The sequence below is a fragment of the Helianthus annuus genome, chromosome 5 (genome assembly GCF_002127325.2).
Source record: "Helianthus annuus cultivar XRQ/B chromosome 5, HanXRQr2.0-SUNRISE, whole genome shotgun sequence".
In the NCBI taxonomy this organism is placed as follows: domain Eukaryota; kingdom Viridiplantae; phylum Streptophyta; class Magnoliopsida; order Asterales; family Asteraceae; genus Helianthus; species Helianthus annuus.
The window spans coordinates 10,994,276-11,019,685 of NC_035437.2; positions in this window are offsets into that span (position 1 = coordinate 10,994,276).

Sequence of the window (25,410 nt, forward strand, 5' to 3'; positions counted from 1 at the left end):
ATGTCTTCTAGAGTTTGGATCGTCCTTTCACTTTGTCCGTCTGTTTGTGGATGATATGCAGTACTTAAATTGAGTCGGGTTCCCATTGATTCTTGGAAACTTGTCCAGAAATGGGAAGTGAAACGACTATCTCTATCCGATACAATGGAGAGTGGAACTCCATGTAAGGATACTATTTCATCTACGTACAACTTGGCTAACCTTTCCATGTTAAAGGTTTCCTTTATTGGTAGAAAATGAGCGGATTTGGTTAATCGGTCTACGATCACCCAAATGGCATCATTACCTTTTCTGGTTTTGGGTAACTTAGTAACAAAGTCCATTGTTATGAGTTCCCATTTCCATACAGGCATTTCTAACTGTTGTAGTAGACCTGAAGGTTTCTGATGTTCGGCTTTAACTTGTGAACAAGTTAAACACTTAGATACGTATTCAGCTATATCCTTCTTCATTCCTATCCACCAGAAATTCTTTCTTAAATCTTGGTACATCTTATTGTTTCCTGGATGTACAGTATACCTAGATTTATGAGCTTCGTCTAAAATCTTTGACCTTAAATTTCCCTGTTTAGGTACCCAAATTCTGCTTTTGTGGAATTTCCAAATTCCATCATTTCCTTGTTCCAATTCTTTTAGGTAACCTTTCATTCCTTCGGCATCGTCCTTGATTGCCGTTTCCTGAATTTCTTTCAATTGTTCCATTAAATCTACTTGTATATTTATTCTAAGAGCACGGACTCGCCTTTGCTTCTCATGATACTTACGACTTAAGGCGTCTGCGACTACGTTTGCCTTTCCTTCATGATATTGAATATCACAGTCGTAATCACTCAGGATTTCCATCCATCTTCTTTGCCTCATGTTTAACTCTTTTTGCCCAAATATATACCTTAAACTCTTATGATCTGTATAAACAGTAAACTTACTTCCATACAGATAATGTCTCCATATCTTAAGGGCAAAAACTATAGCTCCTAATTCTAAATCATGAGTCGTATAGTTTTCTTCGTGCTTTTTCAATTGTCTGGAAGCATACGCAATTACCTTCTTGCGTTGCATCAACACACATCCGTATCCTAATTTTGAAGTATCACAATATACCTCAAAATCTTCGGTTCCTTCTTGTAAGGCTAAGATTGGAGCATTGGTTAATTTCTGCTTTAAGATTCTGAAGGCTTCTTCTTGTTTAGATCCCCACTCAAACTTAGTGGCTTTACAGGTTAGCTTAGTTAATGGTACAGCTATCTTGGAAAAATCCTTAATAAACCGTCTATAATATCCAGCTAATCCTATAAAACTTCTAATTTCCATTGCAGTTTGCGGAACCTTCCAATTGGTAATTGCTTCTATCTTAGCAGGATCTACGTGAATACCTTCGTGATTCACCATGTGTCCTAAAAATTGCACTTCTTGTAGCCAAAATTCACACTTCGAGAATTTAGCGTACAACTTTTCTTTTCTTAACAAAGTTAAGAGTGCATGCAAGTGCTGACAATGTTCGACCTGACTTTTTGAATAAATAAGTATATCGTCTATGAAAACAATTACAAATTTATCCAAATATGGTTTACAGATCCTGTTCATCATGTCCATAAATGCTGCAGGTGCATTAGTTAACCCAAAGGGCATGACTGTAAACTCATAATGTCCATACCTAGTTCTAAAAGCAGTTTTAGGTATGTCTTCTTCTTGAACCTTTAATTGATGATATCCAGAGCGCAAGTCTATCTTAGAAAAATATTTAGCGCCTTGTAATTGATCAAAAAGATCATCAATCCTAGGTAATGGGTATCGATTCTTAATTGTAACCTTATTCAGCTCTCTATAATCGATACACATCCTCATTGATCCATCTTTCTTTTTCACAAACAACACTGGTGCACCCCAAGGGGATGAACTAGGTTGTATAAATCCTTTGCTTAGTAATTCATTTAATTGCTTTTTCAATTCTAGCATTTCGCTAGGAGCTAATCGATAGGGTGCCTTGGCTATCGGTGTAGTTCCTGGAATTAGATGAATCCTAAATTCTACCTCCCTATCTGGTGGTAACCCAGGTAAATCTTCCGGAAATACATCTGGGTATTCTGAGACTACAAGAATTTCCTTAAGTTCTTTTCCTTTAGTACAAATGATTACTGGAATCATATATACTATTCCTTGTTTTCGTTCATAATTAGCAACTTTCATTACTGATATGAACTTCAGCGGCTTTCGAGGTTTATCTCCTGTAATCATGATTACTTTCCCAGTAGGTGATTGAATTTTTATAGAGTTTTTATCACAAATGATTTGAGCATGGTTGGCTATTAACCAATCCATTCCTAACACAACATCAAATTCAGCTAATTTCATAGGCAATAGGTTTGCAGCAAATTTATGACCTGAGAGTTCTATTTCTACTTTTTGCAAAACCTGATTGATTTTTACTGAATTCCCATCTGCAGTTTCGACTGTAAAAATCTGCCTAACGATAGTTAAGGGTAACTTAAGAGCTTGACAGAATGAAGTATTTATAAAACTTTGGTTTGCACCAGAGTCAAATAATACTTTTGCATAAACGTTGTGAACTAAAAACGTACCGGCGATGACATCCGGAATGAGCTCTGCTTCTTGAGTGGTTAGCTGGAATGCTCTGGCATTCTTCTTAGTAGCTCCTTCGGTCGCTTTGGGTTTGTTGTCTACTGGGTTGGCTAACTTAGGACATTCTGTTTTGAAGTGTCCGGCTTCTCCACAATTGTAACAAATTATGGATTTCTTCCTGCAGTTTTCTTCACGATGTCCTATCGTTTTGCAAAAATTGCAAAGTTTATTACATCTTCCAAAATGATTCTTTTTGCAAATTTTGCAGAATGGCAAAGTTGAGGATTGCCCTGTTCCTCTTTTCTTGAAATTCCTACTATTACCCACCCTCAATCCTTGGGTAATTTTCTGAGCTAGTTCCTTCTTCCTATCTTCATCTCTTGTGCGTATCAGTTCATCAGTTAGGGTGTTAGCTAATTCTACTGCATCGTCAATAGTGCGAGGTCTCGCAGCCTTAACGATATTGCGAATTTCGCTAATTAATTCCCAAATATAGCGAGAAATGAGTACCGGTTCTGGTGAAGCCAGGTTAGGTACTACTCTAGCATATTCAAAGAATGTCGAAGTGTAACCACGACAATCCACACCTAACATCCGATGAGTTAAGAACTTATTTGCCATTTGTTCCTTTTCATACTTAGGACATAATTTTCTTTCTACCAGACTCTTAAATTCTTCCCAAGTCATAGCATAAGCCCTATCTCTTCCTTTAGCTTGTAACACAGTGTTCCACCATTCGAGTGCTCCTTCTTTAAACAGATTTGATGCGTACATGACCTGATCATCTTTGGCACACTTACTTATTGCAATTACTGCTTCGGTTTTCTCTAACCAACGCAGTGATGCAGTTGCCCCTTCATTGCCTGCAAATTCAGTGGGTTTACAAGCAAGGAATTCTTTGAAAGTGCAACCAGGTGTTGCAGCCTTCCGTTTCTTAGGGAGCGGCGTGTGCTGGGATTCATTATCATGATTAACATGATTATGGCCACCGTTTATACTATTACTGAAGTTATCTTTAGTAGTACATTTACTAGGAATGATATGTTGCGGTTCGATTGGACCTTTTACAGCAGCAACAAATGCTGGAATAGCATTGGCTATCCCTTGAGCAACAATATTTTCAATATCTTGTCTAGTCATATACTGATCCCCTGGATGTTGCTCCAACTGATTAACCTCATTTACTGGTTCATTACCACTATTTGCCATCTGATAATATATAATAATTTTTATTAGTATTTGATAACTAGCAATTTATACACAAACAATCAGATAATTCACAATGCACGTAAAGTCAAAACTTATCGATTTCTCGATTCTATTTTATATTGGTTATAGCATGCATCAATACACACCAATATTTTACAACGTTTTATTCGTTATGTTACATACTAATTTCAATATTTACTTTTACTATTACACAACTATAGTTTTACCATTCTCCTATCCCTCGTCACTTGTCATCCTAAAAACGAAGTTCCCTTTCGTCATACTTCCAGGCAATTTGTCCCCCTATCTCCCTGATTCTATTTCCTGCATCCATCAACTCTTCACCGAAATGTCGAAGTTCAGCCATATTCTCAGTGCTCATTGGTGGATTAGGTAGGGGTTCTGGATCGAATTGCGGAAGGAAGGAATAAGGGTCGTTGACAATATTTTGAAATTACCAATCATTCGTCCACCATTCTTCCATTTCTATAGGTTGAGCGTGGACTATTGGTTCTGGGATTGCTGGTGCAAAATTCATAGGGATTGGATTTTCGATAGGATAGGTAAAAATATTCGTATTGACAGGCTGAATAGTCTCACAGTTTGCCAATAGAAAATCTATTTCATCCTGAAAAGTTATTCCCTGGTTTTGGTTTTGATTGGAGCTCTCTCCAATTTCTATCTGAGTTGGTCTAGAACCTTGTCCTACTTCCATTTCTATTTCTTGAGAATATTCCTCAAACTGTATCTCCATTTGCCTAGAATCTTTCTTAACTTCAATTTCCATCTCCGGCTGTTTACCAATTTCTTTTGCTATTTCTAAAGGATTGTTTATTTTAGGAAGTTTCGGGACTGGCTTTTTCCTACGGATACGATGTCCCCACACGTAATTCTTCTTTTTCTTTCGTTTTGGCTTTGTCAAAGGTGGAGCATGGAATTCTACAGATTGGTCCACATCAGCAAAGTATCCAGTAAACTCTTGGGAAACTTCTATATTCACCGGGTAAAGATTGAGGTTCTGAAAAGCTTCAGATATCTCGCTCATGCTGTGTAGCATATATGCAAAATGCACAAAAATGCTAAGTTAAAACTTTGGAACAAAGTTTAACAAATAAACATCGAAGTTTTATTGCACACTATTTGTACAAAATAACAGGAAAGAACACACTCAGATTTATTTATTTATTTACTTATTGGGAAGTGCTATTACTAGATTTAGGGTATCTAAAGATTTGCATGTTCTGCTACAGTGGCTAGCATATACAAATTTGCCCATTTCTCATCTAGCTTATCTTCCCAAGGTGATTTATTGAGTATTTCCCGGGTTTCCTTTTTAATCCTCTTTTCTCGAATTTGCTTTTTACTTTTCTTAATAATCATACTCCTTTTTCTAGGAGAAAGCGGTTTCTCATATTGTGCTTTTCGCACAAATATTCCTTCTTCAGGAATTGTAGGGAGTTTTGAAGATTTGGTTTGGGATGAACTTCCCTCTTCATAGACTGACATATCTAATTTAAGATAGATATCTTGCAGCTTTTGCTTACCCATACTGTAACTAACAAATAGTCAGTTTAATAAAACACATAATCACATAATAGTAATCAGGAAAAATTCAGTATCTTTTAAATACTTAATTAGCTTAACTCAGTGGCTCTGATACCACCTTATTTCTGTCACGGCCCCCGACCCGGTTTTACCCGTTTCAGGAGCCGTGGGACAGAAATCCCGTGATATTTATTTATGTGATTTTAGCAGCGGAATTTTAATATCAGGATCGTTTTAAAGCTAAAAACTTTTCCCGATTATTTTATTTCACAATTCGGGATAAAACCCCGATAATTTACAATAATAAGATTTTTCTGATAAATCTTTATTTCAAAACATATTTCTTTATTTTATACTGAGCCACTATCGTAAGCTTGAAATGCTCTCCGGCACTTTTCCTGGATTACAGTAAATCACCTGAAACATGTTTGAAAAAGGTTTTGTCAGCGGGGAAATACTGAGTGAATCATTCTATTTACAAAAAAAATGACACATTTGTTATAATTCACAGTATTAAGATCTTTTACATATGTTTCTGATATCAACTAACTACCCACAGTATTTGTCACTCGACCGGATCTGTGACAGTGGTCATATCACCATTGGCTGCCCCAATGAATGACGTATCACTAAATTTTAGGTTCGCCCACCTAAAGTGATAAAAACAGTAGTAATGTGCACAATACCCCACATACTGGCTGTAATTTGGTGATTACATAAACTTAATCACTGTAGTTTATAACTTTGAAAATAACTTTGGAGTATTGTAAAACAGTTGATAAAAAGAGAATGACTCACATTGCAGATTTAACACGGACAGAATATGATTTAGCCTTGTTAACCTAATTTCAATAATAATGCACACAAAACCGGGTTAGTGATCAATACAGCAGTCACGATAACTCACGAGATCAAATTCTCACAACGAACGACAAAGTGCAATACTTAAACATTCATCGATTTAACGACGAACGACAAAGTATAACCCTATGTGGGCGGCACTTAAACATTCTTTGGATATATTGATCTCGGAAAATGAATCGTAATAGCGATCGAGTGATTACCCTGTTTTGCGGCAGCGATTCGATATTAGTGTGTGTGTTTTGGGACTGTATTTTAATAATTCGACGTACAGAAAGCGTTTGGCCGTCGTTTCAACTCCCAGATTCAAGTCCCAAGGTCCTCTATTTATACTGAAAATTTGCATCTCCCACGTGTCGCGGAAGAATTCGGGGAACCTCCCGCGTATCGCCTGGGATGTCAATTTAGGGTAGGGTAGGTTTCGTGTCCAGTAGCTTGGGTGAGTTGACAGTTTTGTTTAATTCTATTCAGACAACGAATTTAGAGGATAATATCGATTTAGGGTTTAACCCCCCCTGAGTTTTAGGGGCCCTGATCCTGATTCCGATTGTTTCGAAAATTTTAGGGTTAGTGTAGAATTGCTTGGGTTTCTCAATTAGGGTTTTCTTAATAGCTAATTACCACCCTAAGCATTAATTTTAGTGAGAGTTGTTACAGTTTGGCACCAGATAGACAAGTAGAGTTCAGAATCGACATCATTCCCGGAGCTGCACCTGTTGCTAGAGCACCTTATAGGTTAGTACCAACAGAGATGAAAGAATTGAGGACACAGCTAGATGATTTGCTAGCTAAAGGTTTTATTAGACCTAGTTCGTCTCCATGGGGAGCGCCAATTTTGTTCGTCAAGAAAAAGGATGGATCAATACGTCTTTGCATTGATTACCGTGAGCTTAATAAGGTTACTATCAAGAATAGATATCCTTTGCCCAGGATCGACGATCTGTTTGACCAGTTGCAAGGAGCAAGTTATTTTTCTAAGATAGATCTCAGGTTAGGCTATCATCAATTGAAGGTAAAGGATGAAGATGTACACAAGACCGCGTTTAGGTCTCGTTATGGTCATTACGAGTTCCTAGTGATGCCTTTTGGGCTCACTAACGCACCTGCCGCATTCATGGATCTCATGAATCACGTATGCAAGCCTTATCTGGATAAATTCGTCATCGTCTTCATCGACGACATTCTCATCTACTTGAAGGACCAAGCTGACCACGAGAAGCATCTTCGATGCATTCTTAAGCTGCTTCATCAAGAGAAGCTCTATGCCAAGTTTTCAAAGTGTGAATTTTGGCTTCGAGAAGTCCAGTTCCTTGGACATGTTGTGAATGAACGTGGAATTCAAGTGGATCCCGCAAAGATAGAAGCTATTATGAACTGGCAAGAGCCAAAGACGCCTATAGAGATTCGTAGTTTCCTAGGTTTGGTAGGATATTATAGGCGATTTATTGAAAACTTTTCAAGGATTGCTGCACCCTTAACTTCGTTAACACGTAAGAATATTAAGTTTGATTGGGGGCCTAAGCAGCAAGAATCTTTTGATATCTTGAAGCAGAAGTTGAGTAACGCTCCAGTACTGACTCTACCTGAAGGTATTGAAGAATTTGTGGTGTATTGCGATGCATCACACACTGGAATGGGATGTATATTAATGCAAAAAGGCAAGGTCATTGCCTATGCTTCACGTCAACTAAAGGTGCACGAGAAGAATTACACCACCCATGACTTGGAATTGGGTGCAGTTGTATTTGCACTTAAGCTTTGGAGGCATTATCTGTATGGGACTAAGTGTGTGATTTACTCTGATCACAAGAGTCTTCAGCACTTGTTCAATCAGAAGGATTTGAATATGAGGCAGCGACGATGGATGGAAACTCTAAAGGATTATGAATGTGAAATAAGATACCATCCAGGAAAGGCAAACGTAGTCGCTGATGCCTTAAGTAGAAAGGAAAAAGTGAAGCCGATAAGGATCAATGCCAAGAGCACAGAAATCAAGAACAGTTTGAATGAAAGGTTGTTAGCTGCACAAAAGGAAGCTGTGTTGGAAGCTAACTATCCCGAGGAAAAAATAGGAGTGACTGAAGAACAGTTGTCCTACGATAAGGACGGAATGTTGAGATTGAATGGACAAATATGGGTTCCTGTATATGGAGGACTTCGGGATGTTATCCTCAAGGAAGCCCACCGTTCCAAGTATTCCATTCATCCTGGAGCTGATAAGATGTACCAGGATTTAAAGGCAAACTATTGGTGGATAGGCTTGAAGAAGTCTATAGCTGCTTATGTAGCTAAATGCTTGACGTGTGCTAAAGTCAAAGCTGAACATCAGAAGCCGTCAGGTTTGCTACAAGAGCCTGAGATTCCCACTTGGAAATGGGAAATGGTGACGATGGATTTCATCACCAAGTTGCCAAAGACGAAGAAAGCAAATGATACTATATGGGTCATAGTCGATAGACTGACTAAGTCAGCACATTTCCTACCCATTAAAGAGACTTACAGCTCCGACATGTTAGCCCAACTGTACTTAGATAAGATTGTATCCTTGCATGGCGTACCAATATCTATTATCTCAGATCGGGATACTAGGTACACGTCTCATTTTTGGAAGAGTTTCCAACAGTCTCTGGGCACTCAATTGAATTTCAGTACGGCTTACCATCCTCAAACGGATGGGCAGAGTGAGCGTACTATTCAAACGTTGGAAGACATGCTGCGTGCATGTGTAATTGATCTAGGTGGTAGTTGGGACAGGCATCTGCCATTGGTCGAGTTCTCCTACAATAATAGCTACCATACCAGCATTCAGGCTGCACCTTTTGAGGCACTATATGGTAGGAAGTGCAGAACGCCCATTTGTTGGGCAAAAGTAGGGGATACTCAATTATCAGGTCCTGACATAGTCTTCGAGACAACAGACAAGATTGTCCAGATTCGCGATCGCCTAAAAGCTGCTCGAGATAGACAGAAGAGCTATGCGGATAAGAGGCGGAAACCTCTCAAGTTTGAGGTTGGCGATAAAGTTTTGCTCAAAGTATCACCCTGGAAAGGGGTGATGCAATTTGGTAAGAAAGGTAAGTTAAGCCCAAGGTATATAGGACCATTCGAGATCATTGAATGCATTGGATCAGTGTCTTATAAGTTAAACTTACCTGAAGAGCTCAGTGGTATTCATAACGTATTCCACGTCTGCAATCTGAAGAAGTGTCTAGCTGACGAGTCGCTAGTCATACCACACGCAGATGTGCACATAGACGAGAGCTTAAAATTTGTGGAGAAACCTGTGTCGATTGAGGATAGACAGGTAAAAAGGCTTCGAAGGAAGCTTGTGCCTATTGTCAAGGTGAAATGGGATGCCCGCAGAGGTCCTGAATATACGTGGGAGTTAGAATCCACAATGAAAGAAAAATACCCTCAATTATTTCCATAAATCTCGTGGTCGAGATTTCTTTTTAGGGGGTGAGGATGTAATACCTTGAAAATTTATGTCCAATAATGTATGAACACGTGTCATAAGCTCTGAACGTGTGAAAGAATACTTTAGAGGGACTAAAGTTGACAAACGGGGAAACTATGTGAATATAAGGGTCCAAAGTGTCAACAATGGATAAATATATTCAAAAATAGCCCCACAAAATGTTTATACCTTCAAACGAATAAATCATGGATCATACGAAACTAATTATGAAAAAAAGTGAGGAATTACAAACTACAGGGGCTAAATGTATCAACATGTGCAAAGTATACCTCTGAGTGACCTTTTGGCAGACCCGAAGCTTTGTAACGATAAAATATACTCACTAGAATATGTGGTTAAAATTTCATAAAGTTTTGTTATCGTATGAGAAAGTTATGATCAAATTCGTGTACGAGGGGTTAAAAGCGTCAACGTTGAATTCTAAGGCCTTATGAGTGGTTACAAGGTTAGTCAAGGACTTAACCAAGTTAGTAAAAGTCCCAAGGCCCTTAAAAATCAAGTTAGAAGGTGGGAAAAGCAATTTAAGGGCTTAAAACCACGTTACAAAGGACCAGGGACCAAAAGTGCAAATTATAAAACTTGTTTGGCAGGTTCTGCAGGTCCACGCGACCCGCGTAAAGGTCCCCTATAACCTTACACAGCCCGCGTCAGGGTGCCAGCGACAGAAAATGGCATGCAGCTGCCTGTTAAGGCTGTTAACCGACTTATGGACCTATAAAATGATACCAGGGGCTGTGCAAATTGGTTTTCATGCATTAGGGACTGGTGGGATGATCTTACAACATGTGTAGAGTTGTTTGGCACCATCTTATGCAATTAAAATTGCTATATAAGGAGCATAAGGTTGTGACCAAAATTTGTTCATTCATTGCAAAGTTCACAAGTTCACTCCTGAAGCCTTCTGGACAGCAAACAACATTCCTAGTGGTCCCTAATCCTAATTAGGACTCTTGTAAGTGTCCTTAAACCTTCTAAATTCGTTTTAGCTTAGTTAATTAGCTAAAAGTCAAACCGTCGTAATTAAGGTTTGACTTCGAGATTAGTCAATAATTACTCACTAATATCTCGAATTAAAAAATACCTATAAGTAGGTAATTATGTGGGTAACAAACCCTTAAAAGGGTATTTCCAGAATCTCACTCTAACTATGTTAATTGTCGAGTCAAAGATGATTATAAAAAGTCAACAGAATGATTATTTGCAAATTAATGCATAATTAGCAATGTAGGATACATGCAACCTGTTTAATCATTAAAATAACTTGGTAATTAATGTAAGAAGATGTTCCAACATGTTCAACTCGACAATTTCTAGTTTAGGCTCGGTTCGGAACCGAAAGTCGCAAAGTTTGACTATTGCTTTGACTATCAGTTCTGATCCATTTAAGCCAAGTTTAGGATTGCCTTATAGCTTCTTTTGGACCTATTTGCATGTTAGTATAACTCTCTGAGATTATACAACTTGGTTCATTAGACATCCTATGCACATGCATGTTTCCGTTAATCGCTTATATGTTGACCATTATGCCCAAATGACCTTAAAATGAGATTTTTGGGAAAGTAAAAGGGTAGACACCTTAGCTACTGATTTATAAACTTGCACCTAAAATTTGAGATCAGTTTGATGTGTAGATTAAGAGTTATGCTCATTAGCGTAAAATTAAGCTTCTTTAGTAATTAAATGGCGTAAATTGCATATAGCCTATCTAAACCCGAATTTTTATACAAAACCTTATACCCACTGTTATAAATAATATTTTGGGATTTTTGAAGATTTTTATTTATTTTTAGGCTGAGCATAACTTAGTGTTCTAAGCTTAATTCGGTTTATGCCGGTTTTGCCCTTTTGGGCTATAAAATGAGTTTTATAAATCCTTTTGACCCCAAACCTTTTTCTACTGATTTGTTATGTTAAATAAATTATTTTGAGCCTGCTGGAATATTAAAAATATTAGCTTTTTACAGAAAACCCGGAAATGGCTCCAAATCGCCTTTTTAAGCGTTTTTAGCACATAAGTATGCACTAGAACCTTACTAAGCATATGGGGTTAAAACCTACTGATGTACTCAGTAAGATTTTTATATTTTAACGGTAGGCTAATGTTTTCAACTCAGAATAGTAGTTTTGACCCTTTAAGCATATGTGAAATTACCAAAATGCTCCTACGGAGCATAGTATGGTTATAAGTTATAAATTTCATATATATTGGATACCCTACTGTTATGACTTAGTAAATTAAGCATATTTACTAATTTAATCAGACCTGTAACTCAGAATATTTATTAAACTCTTTTACACCCTTTAAAATGACCAAAATGCCCTTATGAGGCATAGTTTTGGTTTAAAACCATTTGGGGCATAATGGAAGGTATCATTCTGATATCACAACATATTTTAGGCATATTAACTTCAGAAATATGTATATAACTCTTATGGTTACTCGTTACGCACTATACGCGTTCGGATCGGCTTATTTGACTAGTTTGGCCATTTTAGCCGAAACGGGTCAAACCATATCATTTTGGTCTCAAAATTCAGAATGTGATTATGTTACCCATATTAAACAAGCATGTAAGCTTGTTGGGTCAAAACCACATTCTAAAACGGTCTTCGCCTTATCATGCGTTTAAAACCGTAATCCTTATATAAAACTAACTGGTCTAAGCTTAAGACCCGTTAGGATTCTAATAGGTTATTAAAACCTTAATTTCTAGATCTAGGAGCCCAGTAAAAGCTATGTGCACTCGCTGTATTTGATTTATACTTTGCTCAGGTAAATACGTTTAACTTATTTTCCCTATACGGGCTTGGGGTACGGTATATAAAATATCGCTTGGTCGGGGAATTGACCTTAACCGGTCGGTGGTTAAGTGTTGTCAAATTAACCCGTTTAAAAATGTTGTTTTGTTTGTTTAACGCCTTTGGGGGTTTAATGATCATGTCCCGGATATCCTTGGCATCATTCAAAGAATGGCCACGACCTTAGCACACGGGTGTAAGCGTACACCCGTAGTGCATTTCAATAAAGTATAATCGTCGGTCGAGAGAAGTCTCGCGGCGGAATTATATTAAGTGGTGTGTCTATTAATCCTTAACACGGCACGACCCGGGCAACTGAACGCATAACAGACATGTAATTCTTTTACAAGATTATTAAGCAATTAATTATCACAAGTTATAAAAAGTTTTGTGCCGCGGGCATTTAAATCAATTTTAAACATTTTCAAAATGAGTCAGTTAAATTGTATTTACCAGTGTAAACTGACGTATTTTCCAAAAAGGCTAAGTGCAGGTACTACGCGTAATAGGCTGGCCACTCCTTAGCATCCGTAGAAGTCTCGCAAGCTTAGGATGCATGAAGTCTATTGAAATAAAGTTTCCTTTTTGTTTGGATCCGCCTGTGGATCTATTTCGACTATTTTGTGATACTTGGATATTACAATATTATTAAGTTGAAATAAATCTTTCTTTGCTTCCGCTGTGCATTTAAACATTGTATGTTTGACTATGATGATATCAACTACGTCACGGAACCCCCACCGGTGACACGTGGAAATTAGGGGTGTGACAAAGATAGGGTTAGATAAGGGTCCTAATAATAACACATGGAAAAAACTTATTTTCACATGGTGTATACGGGCCGTATAAAGTTATACGACCCGTATAGAATTAAATAAACTCACAAAAGTTGTGCCAGCAGACTTTGTCAGTTTACACGGACCGTATAACTTTATACGGCCCGTATACACCATGTGAAAATAAGTTACTAGTCGTATACAATGTATACGATTATTGTATATGGGCCGTATAATCTTATACGACCTGTATTTCTCGAAATTGAATTTTTCTCAAAGTAAAAAAAGTCACCTACATGACCGGAGCTATCAACGCGGGTATGGGTACAGAAAAGGTAAAAGATGAGATTTGTCACGTACATCTTTTCAATCTCCATTGCTTCATTAAAATTAACAATGCGGTCTCGATTGCTTATGATTGTCTAAAGAAGCACTTTTGTTACGTACATCTTTTCAACCGTTTTTACTATGATGATTCGAAACATTCCGAATAACTAGCAGAAGAACCCGACAGAAACAAGTTCTCCACAGTTTGTTATTCAGATCTCTATTCAGTCATCTTTCCAAAATACGACACACGATAAGTTTAAACTTTATATTGTGTGATTTGACCAGGAAAGGATTGCAGGTGATTTCTACTTTTAATAAGCTATCACAGTTGTCAAATTCGTTGCGTACATTTATATTATTGAGACAACAATAGATAATGAACGGATTGTTGGACTTCTTGTTCCCAATGCAGCTGTAGGATACAAACTGTAATCGTTTGTGACTATGGGAAACACAAGTTTTCTTTTTGAGCTTGATGGATGTCCATAATCTCAACGCTTTTCCTTGCATTACTGATCTGAAATTGGAGAACCGTTGTTATTTTAGTGCTTCTCAATCAGATATTATTTGTTGAAACATAATTGAAATAGTTGGAAAAAAACTAAAACCGAACCAACATAGTTGAAGGTGCATGTCTGTAGGAGGTGTAAGAGAATGGCGAGTAATCAGTTGTATTTTTATAGATTTGTTTCTTATTGGCCATTATTCGACCTGATTTTTGAAGTACTGTTCTCCGCCTTGTTAATTTTAATGAAGCAATGAAGATTGAATGTGCAAACCGCAACCGTTTTTTCTATGGAAACGGTGGCTATGGGAAATACAAACCGCAATCGTTTGTGACTATGGGAAACATAAGTTTTCTTTTTGAGCTTGATGGATGTCTGTTATCTCAACGCTTCTCCTTACATTACTGATCTGGAATTGGAGAACCGTTGTGTATTTGCTTACTGATCTGGAATTGGAGAACCGTTGTGTATCTGAATCAGGTTCTCAAACAAACACTACTAAAGATGAGTTGGCATTGAACCAAGAATATGAAGATCACGGTACAGATGAAGTCAAATGTGATCAAACTTGGACATCAGACGTAAATCTTGACGCAAATATATGGTTACAGAAACCACTAGCAGAAGAACCCGACACGTCTTGTATCTAGTCTAATACTTGAAAATGGATATGATCGTGTCAAGATCTTTATCTATCATGTCATCGACCAACTGGGTTTTATGAGTCAAAGTTAACTTTCAGATTCATATTCATGAAGACATGTCGTGCATTGTTTAAATCTGAATCAGGACTATTTGTCGGGCTTCCAATGCTCACACAGGATGATAAACAACGCTGATATGAACACATACCAATTTGCGGAAAATAATCCCAGATTGTCTAAAGAAGCGCTTTTATCATGTGTCATATTAGATGCGTGGGAGAAACTAGCTAGGACAAGACCCCTGAAGTTGTCATTTGATAATCACACGTGCCAATCACATGTGACAGTTCATTTGATAAAATACGTGAGAGAAAAGACCAACACCCTTGTCGTTCCGTATTTTCTCCATTTCTAATTCTCGAAGAATCTCGTAACGTATTCTCTGTTTCTCTAAATCGTCTGTAAAATTACAAAAAAAAACAAACTATGCGGGCTTTCCATCAATAATGTAAACGTGGAATTTGTAATGATGTTTGGGAATTAAACGCATGTACGTGACAAAACAAGGATCGTTCTAATAGATTAAAGAGATTAAACCACGTCCAAGATATAATCGTTTTTTACCTTTAGACAATCATATCATCTTTTTTACTCTTTTCTTCGATTTCAACAAATCTTTCAAGATCATTCAACTCTTTCAACCTACCAAAACACCTTAAACTCCTTCTTTTCTTCCCAAAACCAACCCGTTGGTATTTAAATACGAAGGGTTTAGTTAGAAGAATGATTGACGTTGAGTGAGAATGTGTGCAGACTGAAACTTGCCAAAACCAACCACGTTTACATAGTGTCGGGTTCTTCTGCTAGTGGTTTCTGTAACCAATTGGGAACCACATATTTGCTTCAAGATTTACGTCTGATGTCCAAGTTTGATCACATTTGACTTCATCTGCGGCAGTCCAATGACTTTCTTCCCACGTGTCTACACTGTGATGTTCATATTCTTGGTTCAATACCAACTCATCTTTATTGATCTTCATATTCTTGGTTCAATAATCCGTTCAATTTCGAGAAACGAAAGGGATTTCGAGCAGTTGGTTCAATAATCCGTTCAATTTCAAGAAACGAAAGGGATTTCGAGCAGTTGGTCCAATAATCCGTTCAATATCAGCATTGTTTATCACCCTATGTGAGCATTGGAAGCCCGACAAATAGTCTTGCAATTACATCTTCAATCGCGACCGCATTGTTGATTTACTACGGAAACGATGGCTATGGGAAATACAAACCTGACACATCTTCTATGATGATTCGAAACATTCCGAATAACTAGCAGAATCTATAAATAACCAACACAAAGATCTCTGTGATCCCTAAGGTTTCCATCAACGGACTGATCGGTAACGTTACTTTACTTGTTCTCCGATTTAAGCGGCGTGTTCCGATCAACGTTTATCGAAATTGTTAAAGGTGAAGAAGAGTTTTGAAACCCTAGAATGATTGTGTTTTTATTGGAAAAAATGGATAATGGAAAAAACAACCTTATATACGGCCCGTATCCATGTGGTAACACCAAAAACTTTGGTAAAACCTCACAAAATAAATCCATTGGGCCGTATACATTTTGCTGATCGTATACAACTGTATACGGGCCGTATAACTTTCTACGGGCCGTATACTATTAAATCAAAAAAACATTCTATGCGCATTTTCCTATTCAAAAACATTCTATACGTGTCGTATAATGTTATACGACCCGTATACAATAGGGGGTGTGAAAATAAGATATAGGGGGTGTGAAAATAAAAGGGGCCTTAGATAAAGTTAATGAGATTAAACCATTTCCTTGGAGTGTGACAAAGTGAAATGAGGAAAAAGGATTGATGTGGCACTTAGGTGGAGTTAACATAAGTTAAAGTATACCCAAAGGCCTAAGCAAAAGATTGCAAATTTGTGAGATGATTATCATGTATCTACTTGTCTTATTTACTATGCAAACAAATAGTATTTATTAATCGTGTAATACAAGGAACTATAAACTAGTTTACCAACTATAATTCACTAACATCTTTTGGCATTAAGGTGTTATACACCATGCTTGGGGAGTTTCTAGAAAAAGTTAATTTATCATTTGTAACCCAAATGTTTTCTTCCTTTTCATATTAGCCCCTTAGATTTTTTTACTTTTAATCCAAACTTTTTTATCTTTTCAAAATTAACCCATCAATTTTTTTTCCAACTTTGGTCCCCAAACTTTTAATCTTCACAATTTATTCGTTTTACGTTTCGTTCTAAATTTTGTGAATTAACATGCTGCAATGTGCGTGTGGGATTCCACGTTTTTTTTCGTATATTTTTCCTGTTTTACAGGTCCGTCGCAACGCGTTTTTTTTTCTTCCCGTTTGACAGGTTCGTCGTAACCCGTTGGTCCTAAATCGACTTTGTTATTCTTTTCTACATTTTACGTTTCGGTCTAATTTCTTAGCATTGACACGCCAAAACGGGTTGTGCGGTTCAACGATTTACGTCTGCTTTTTGATCGGTGTTATTTTTTCCTTTTTTATTTATTTTGTTTTTACAAGATTTTCCAATGTTGGTGGTCGCTGCCAGTGGTGTGACATTTGTGCTACTTGGCACACTTTTAGGTAATTTTATTAAGTTTTATACTAATAGTTTGTTTCGAGTTTAGCCCTATACTTCATTTACTTTCAAAACTATTTTTTATGAGCATATTTTTATGGACGCCTTAGTATAAATTTGATTTGCTCTAAGTTTCGACGTAAACGTTTTTTAGGAAACGAGTTAGGTCAAATATAATACATTTTCGTTAAAAATCATTTTTTACGTGCATAGTTTATGTACGTTTCGGTATAAATTCAAGTTAGTCTACGTTTAAATGTAAACTTCTTTGGGTAACGAGCCGGACCATATATATAATATGTTTTCGTGCTTATTTTATATATGTTTCGTATAACTTGTTTTGAACCGAGTGAAGTCAAATTGTGGTTTCCTTTTTTTTTCAAGATCTCTAATTTATCTCTTTTGATTACATGTGTCAGTTTTTCCTTTATACCCGTTACGTTTTCTATGTATATGTCGGGTCATATATCATATATTATAATTGTACGGTATAAACTCGATTTACTCTACGTTTTGCTCCAATCGCAATGGTTATATAAGTTACATTGAGTACAATTAGGCGTCGAAACACGTGTTTTCCTGATGGGTAATACATCACATAATGTTGTGGCGCGGGTCTTATTGCTAGTATTAAATATAAAACAAAAGATTTTTGGACCCTCGGTATAAAACATTACCACCTCAAAGTTTATTAGACTCTTTTTCTAAACATTAAAATAAAACCTCATAACTTATTGGACCCAAATAATTGGTCCATTAATCAAATACATAAAATAAAGGAAACTCCAATTTGAGTTCATGTGGTATGTTGTCAAAGTCACTGTGAATTCCTATTTCCAAAAGTCGTTGCAACAACAGTTAGAACGTGTGTGAAATGTGTTTAATGCCCCTGGTATCATAATATAACCCAAATAAGCCCTAATTTTAGGTGATTCACATGAGATTTTCAATTTTTTAAGAAGATGAACTACGAATTTAGTAAATATCATGTCAATATAAGCTAGGGCTTCTGTTGATTGTAACTGAATAAGGTGATTACAAACTTACAGATTTTCGAAATAACTGATTTAACATTCTAACTAGCAAAAGAAACATGATGTGTAGTGATTAACATTCCATCTTTGGGTGTTTTGGGTCATGTGGCAGCTCAAGTAGCAATGGGGCATTATGGGGTGTTTTCTAAAATGGGTGTAGTGGGGATGTGGGCATTGTGGGGCATTATGTTTGTAATAAAATTAAATAAAAAAATAAAAAAAATCTGATTGGTTTTACAAAAAGGAAAATGAAGGCGATTTGACACAAGAAATGAAGCTGGGCGTGGAAAATAAAACGCCTAAACCAAATTTTGCCAAAAAAAGCCCCCGGGGGGGGGGGGGGGGATGTCGGGCGTGGTTGGGCATTATTGGGCAAAAAAAGCCCACTTTTTTTACCACTTCGCATGGTCTAATGGCCAATTTCGTTTTTAATGTTTTCTTTTATCTTTCTTGTTTATTATTTATACCAATAACTCTTTTGTGTAATCTAATCTAATACTAATAAAAGAGTTCACTTAATGTCACATCTCATTCTCTCGTAATAAATAATTCCACCAAAAAGCAGTGGCGGACCCAGAAATTTTTTGCTGGGGGTGCGGATGAGGTGTTCAACCAAATTTTCAAGGGGTGCGGTCGGGTTTTTTGCCTAAAATATACACTAAATTTTTTTTTTCATGGGGTGCGGCCGCCCACCCTGGCCAAAGGCTAGGTCCGCCCATGCCAAAAAGCCATGTGACAATTTCTCATAATACCTCAACCATAATAAATAATAAGTAAATTAATATAAGGAAAACGGGTTTGTAGCTGGACAAGCAGCAAGAAAGGCAGAATCGAAGAAAGTTGACAAGCACGCTAAAGCTTGTGCAGAGAACCAGCATGTTTTTGTCCCTTTTGCCTTTGACACATTTGGCTCCCTAGCGCCAGAAGCTATCCAATTCCTGACTAGGGTCCAACAGGTCATCCGCAACAATTGCTCGGCACCAGGGGGACGGGATTTTGTCTTTGGCAGATTAGGGTTTGCAATTCAGAAAGGGGTGGCGGCGCAGCTTGTTGCCCGTCTACCTTTTGTTTTGATGTAACTTGGCAAGTATGAATGAAAAATTTGAGTTTGATTTAAAAAAAAAAGGAATATTATCCATCTTAATAAATAATTCTAAATAAATCTATTTTTCCTCAAAAGGAATTGATATACCATTATACTTGGGTTAATAAATTATACTATATGATATATAGATAAAAATATAAGAATTATCTCTTGAATACACTGATTTTATTATTAGAGATCAAGATTATCTTCCCCTCTATGACATACGATAAAGGGTCATTATATTTTTTTTTCTAATATCATTGTATTTAATATTAATATCCTTTTAAAATCAAAAGTCTTTTAATCGTTAGTTTATTATTATCTATTATTTTTTATTATTATTAATATCTTCAAAGTAATTATTTATGTATTATTATAATAACTTTATTTGGTAATATAACACCTTATTAAGATTAACCACATATACTTCTAAAATCAAATGATTTAAACTATTAATTATTGATAAAGATGATAAAGTTACAAATAAAACTCCAATCTAATTTAACTTTTAATGTAGGATTCTAATTATTGTCACGTGTCACTCTCTCCTTAACCTTAAAATAGACGTACATTTTATTTTAAAATATTTTTTTAATCCTTATCCTTACTAATATAATAAATTTATTTTAAATATGTTAATTACCATATTAGGATGTACTATTTAATTAATATTATTAGATAAATACAATGTATTTTATTAAATATTATCGGAAAATTAAAAAAGTACAATAATTAAATCTTTTTTACTAAACCATCCATATATTAATACTAACCGGAACAACGCAATAGTTAGATTATACTATTATTACACTTTTTTAACTATGTGATCAGGATTACATAGAAGCCATTTTTTATATTTGGTTATTGATTATAATAATCCTAAATTTCACATATTGGCTGATAATAATCTCATCTTTAAAAATTCCCTTCAACGATCCAAACTTGTAAAAATTTGACGCCCATTGACCCATTTCTAACATAGGTGCACTTAAATTAATCAAGGAGTCTACAGCTGCACTTGAATCTTTTGAGTAGGCCAAATTATTATATGTTAGAAAAGGATAAATGGTGGCCAATCTTTTACAAGTTAGGATTGTTGGAATGACTTTTTAAAGTTGAGATTATTATCGGCCAACATGTAAAAATTAGGATTATTAAAATCCAATAACCCTTTTATATTTTACGTGTGTAATACACGTGTTTGTAACACTTATAAATCAAAATATTATTCAATCTAAGTGTTAGGAAACTTTATCTGTAAGTATTGAAGAAAATCTCAATCAACTGGATCTCTGAAGAAGATAACAGTCCTGAAGAACACAGCAAGATGAAGAAAAACAGTTGGGACAACCGAAAAGAAAAGTATCTACTACAAAGAATCTCAAGTTGATAAAAGAGTTGATTTGGATTATCAGAGAAGGTCGTTTCTGATGGATCTGATGATATTTCTGATGAAATATCATCAGTTTCTGACAAATTCTGATCATCAAATTTTCTGATGATTTGTTCACCAGAATTGCTGATGAAGTGGCTTATCAGAAATTCTGATGACAGACCCACTTGTCTAAAATCACAACTCTATCCTGCCACCCATGACCGAAGCATGACATTATTGGTTTTCATGATTACAAATGCAACTTGAACGATGGATTCAATGAATATGTCAAATTGCTACTTTATGCAGGACTTATTGCATGAATAAACAATTGTTTATTCATGCCCACAACCATCTATAAATAGAAGGCTCGAGTGGCAGAAGAAACTTGAGTTTGAAGCCTAGCATTCATATACATACACTCAAACTCCAACTGCTCTTCTCACCCACAGAAATCAAGATTCATTTGTATTAGATAATAATCTTACAATCACCTTGTTAAACTAATTTGTTTCAAAGTGATATAAACTTGATAATTCTGTAGGTCTTGTTTCTTGAAAGTCTGATTTCCAATTCCGCACATCTTTTTCACATATACTGAAATCACTTGCCATATTACGTAAAAAGAAGTTGTTAAGGCCATACTGGGTCCAACAATTGGTATCAGAGCAGATTGAATAAATTATTTTCAAACGATCAATCACTCTTCTTTTTTCTAAATATGGCCAGCTTTCAAACCTGGAATAATGCTTTTAACATTGGTTCTATGTCCAAACCTCCGACTCTGGTCAGAGAGGAATACCCCTAATGGAAAATCAGGATGGTCAATTTCCTTAATGGTCATGACCGAGCTCTGTTTCAATCCATTGAAAGGGGTCCACATATACCAATGACTGAAATACCAGCAATTCCAGCAACTGACCAAACACCAGGAATCCCTGCCTCCCGTGCTCCAAAAAGTGAAATAAACTGGAGCCCGGAAGACAAGGATCTGGTGATTAAGGATGAAAGAGCAAAATCACTCTTAATAATGGTCATCCCTAATGACATATTTTCACAAGTTGATGCTTGTGCATCAGCCAAGGAAATATGGGATCAGTTGGAAAATCTTTGTGAAGGAGGAGAAAGGATGAAGAGAAACAAGAGAACAAACAACGTCTCATCCTATGAAAGGTTTAAAAGTTTACCTAATGAAAAGTTAAATGATACATATCAAAGGTTCACAAAACTTTTAAACGAGCTAAAGAAATTTGGAATAACTAAATCAAATGATGAAAGAAACATTAAATTTCTTGATGCTTTGCCTAGAGAATGGAGAAGTCTCACAATGACTTTGTCCTCAACTTTAGAACTAGGAAACATGAGTCTTCATGACTTATATAGCATCTTGATCCCCAGAGAGGAAGAAATATTTGAAGAAACCATTCAAAGAGGGGGATCTTTAGCTCTTATCTCTAACTCACAAAGACAAACAACTTCCAATGATCCACAACCATCAAACAGCCAGGCCTTTGAAACTTCTGATTCATCATCAGATTTTTCAGCCTTTGCTGATGCAATAGCACTGCTCACCAAAAAATTTGAGCAAAGGTTGAGGGGAGGAAGCCAAAGGTACCAGAGGAGTGATAGAAGGAGGATGGATGATAGATCTAAAGAAGATGTTAGATCTAAAGATAAGGGAAAGGCTGAGGTGGTGTGCTATAAGTGCAAGCAAAAAGGTCATTATGCATCTGAGTGTAAGACCAAGAAGCTGAAAGATGTTGCTTACTATGAAAAGAAGCTTGAGGAAGCGAAGAAGCAACAACAGCAAGTCAGCTTAATTGCTGGAGCAGATACATGGCTATCTGATGACTCTTCTGATGAAGAAGAAGAAGAAATGGCCAACTTCTGTCTCATGGCACTTTCTGATGACATACCAGAGACTTCAGGACAACAGGTAAGTTTAGACAATCTTGATCTTGAACACAAGCTAAATGAGCTCATGTCAGATTTTTTAAACTTGCAAGTTAAACATCAATCAGATGGTAAAAAATCTGATGAGTTGCAGAGGACTTTGAACAAAATCATTCTTGAAAACCAATTACTGATAGAACAAAGTTTAGATCAAAGAGCTAAAATTGAGTTCTATAAAAATGAAAGAAAAGATCTTTACAAGAAAATCAATGATAAAGAAATTAATGTAAGAGGTTTTCAAGAAGCAAAAGAATTCATAAGTTTCATAGAGTCCACTCCAAAGAACAAAGGAGAAGGGTTGGGTTATGTAAAAACAAACAATAACAAACCTACTGTCTTTGTAAAAGCTACTCAACAGACTTCTGATAAATACTTATCAGAATCTGATTCTGAAACTTGCAAATCAACATGTTCTGAATACTCCTTTGATAAGCCAAATTTTGAACCAAAAAGAAGTGAATACAGTCAAGAGTTTGTAAAGACTCCAGAAGCAGTTCACTCATCTTTTCAAAACTATCCCTACATCCCATCACAAGAAGGAAAATCAGAAATTTTTGATGATTCCTGTATGTGTGTTGAAATACTGAAGCTTGTTCAACACCATCTCCAAAAGAAAAACAAAAATTCTGTTAATGGCTCAGCATCAAACAAAAATTCTGATGAAAGGTCATCTAGAAGAATTAATAGAACCAGAATATCATCAGAAAGTGTACCCAAGCATGCCTGGGTACCTAAAACCCTCTAATCATTTCATTTCAGGACCATCATGTGTAGCAGATCTGGTACTGCGACTCAGGAAGCTCCAAGCACATGACTGGAGATAGGAGCTTACTCAGCAACTTTGTCTCAAAGCTGGGTAAAATGGTGAACTTTGGAAACGGAGTGAAAGGAAGGATAATGGGATACGGATGTATCAGGTATGGATGTTTGACCATTGAAAGAGTAGCTTATGTTGAAGGCTTAAAATATAATTTGCTGAGCTGTGGTCGATTCTGTGACAAAGGTTTTCAGGTCACTTTTTTACCAGAAAAATGCTTGCTAATAGGTATGGATGATAATAAAGTATATTTAAGTGGGAAAAGGATAAGACAATCAATTTATTACTTTGACTTCAAAGAAGAAAACGAACATCCTAAACTATGTTTATTTTCAAAGATTAACAAAGGAAGTAGTTGGTTGTGGCATAAAAGATTGGCTCACTTGAATTTCAAAAACCTAAACAAATTAGCAAGTAAAGGTTTGGTAAAGGGTTACCTTTCATATCCTCTAAAAAGGATAAAATTTGTGATGCTTGTGAGATGGGAAAGTCAAAAAGAAGCTCTCACAAGTCAATTTCTGAATCTTCCATTACACAAAATTTGAAACTTTTACACATGGATCTGTTGGACCCATAGGTACAGAAAGTTTTTTCTGGAAATGAAATATATACTAGTAATAGTTGATGATTTTTCCAGATATACATGGGTTGAATTTTTGAGAAAGAAAAGTGAAACACCTGATCTGATTATTAATTTTATAAAGAAAATTGAAAATCTGTTAAAACTAACAGTAAGAAGGACACAGAATTCAAAAATTCTAAAATTGAAAGCTTTCTTGTAAACAAAGGAATCTCTCATGATTTTTCTGCTCCCAGAACCCCTCAACAAAATGGGGTTGTTGAAAGAAAAAATAGAACCTTAGTAGAAGCTACCAGAACAATGCTTGCATATGCCAAAATGCCCTCTCACTTTTGGGCAGAAGCAATTGCAAATGCATGTTTTACTCAAAACAGAACTCTTATCAACAAAAGGCTAAACAAAACACCCTACAACATAATAAATAATAGAATTCCAAGTGTAAAATTTTTACACACATTTGGTTGTAGATGTTTTGTTTTCAATGATTTTGAAAGTCTTGAAAAATTTGACAGAAAAGCAGAAAAAGGTATTTTTCTTGGATATTCATTGTCCTCAAAAGCTTAAAGAATTTTCATTCTTAATACAAGGACAATCAGAGAAAGTTTATATGTCTCATTTGATGATTCATCAGAGACTGAAGTTTCTGATGAATACATGAAAGAAATAAACTTTTCTGACAAACAAGAAAATTATGAGCATCTCTTTGAAACAATATCAGAAGATCTTTTAGAACATGACAAAGATTGTACATTTAAATCATCAGAAATATCATGTACTAACCCTGAAGAACAAGTAAATAGCACAACAGAAAATCAAAATTCTGGTGCTTTACATGAAACAGAGGTAACTGAACAGGGGGAAACTTCAAATCCATCAGAACCAACAGTTGTTCAAAATAGGTTAAGATGGATCAAAGGGCATGTTCATTCTGATATCAGTGGCAATCCAGCTGATGATGTGAGAACAAGATCTGCAACTGCACATGAATGTGCATATGCTGGGTTCTTAAGCACAATAGAACCCAAATCTGCCAAAGAAGCTCTGAATGATCCAAATTGGGTACAAGCTATGCAAGAAAAGCTGGATCAATTCAAAAAGAGCAAGGTGTGGGATCTGGTACCCAAGCCCAAAGATAAATCTGTCATAGGCTCAAAATGGGTATACAGGAATAAATCTGATGAAAATGGCATAATCACA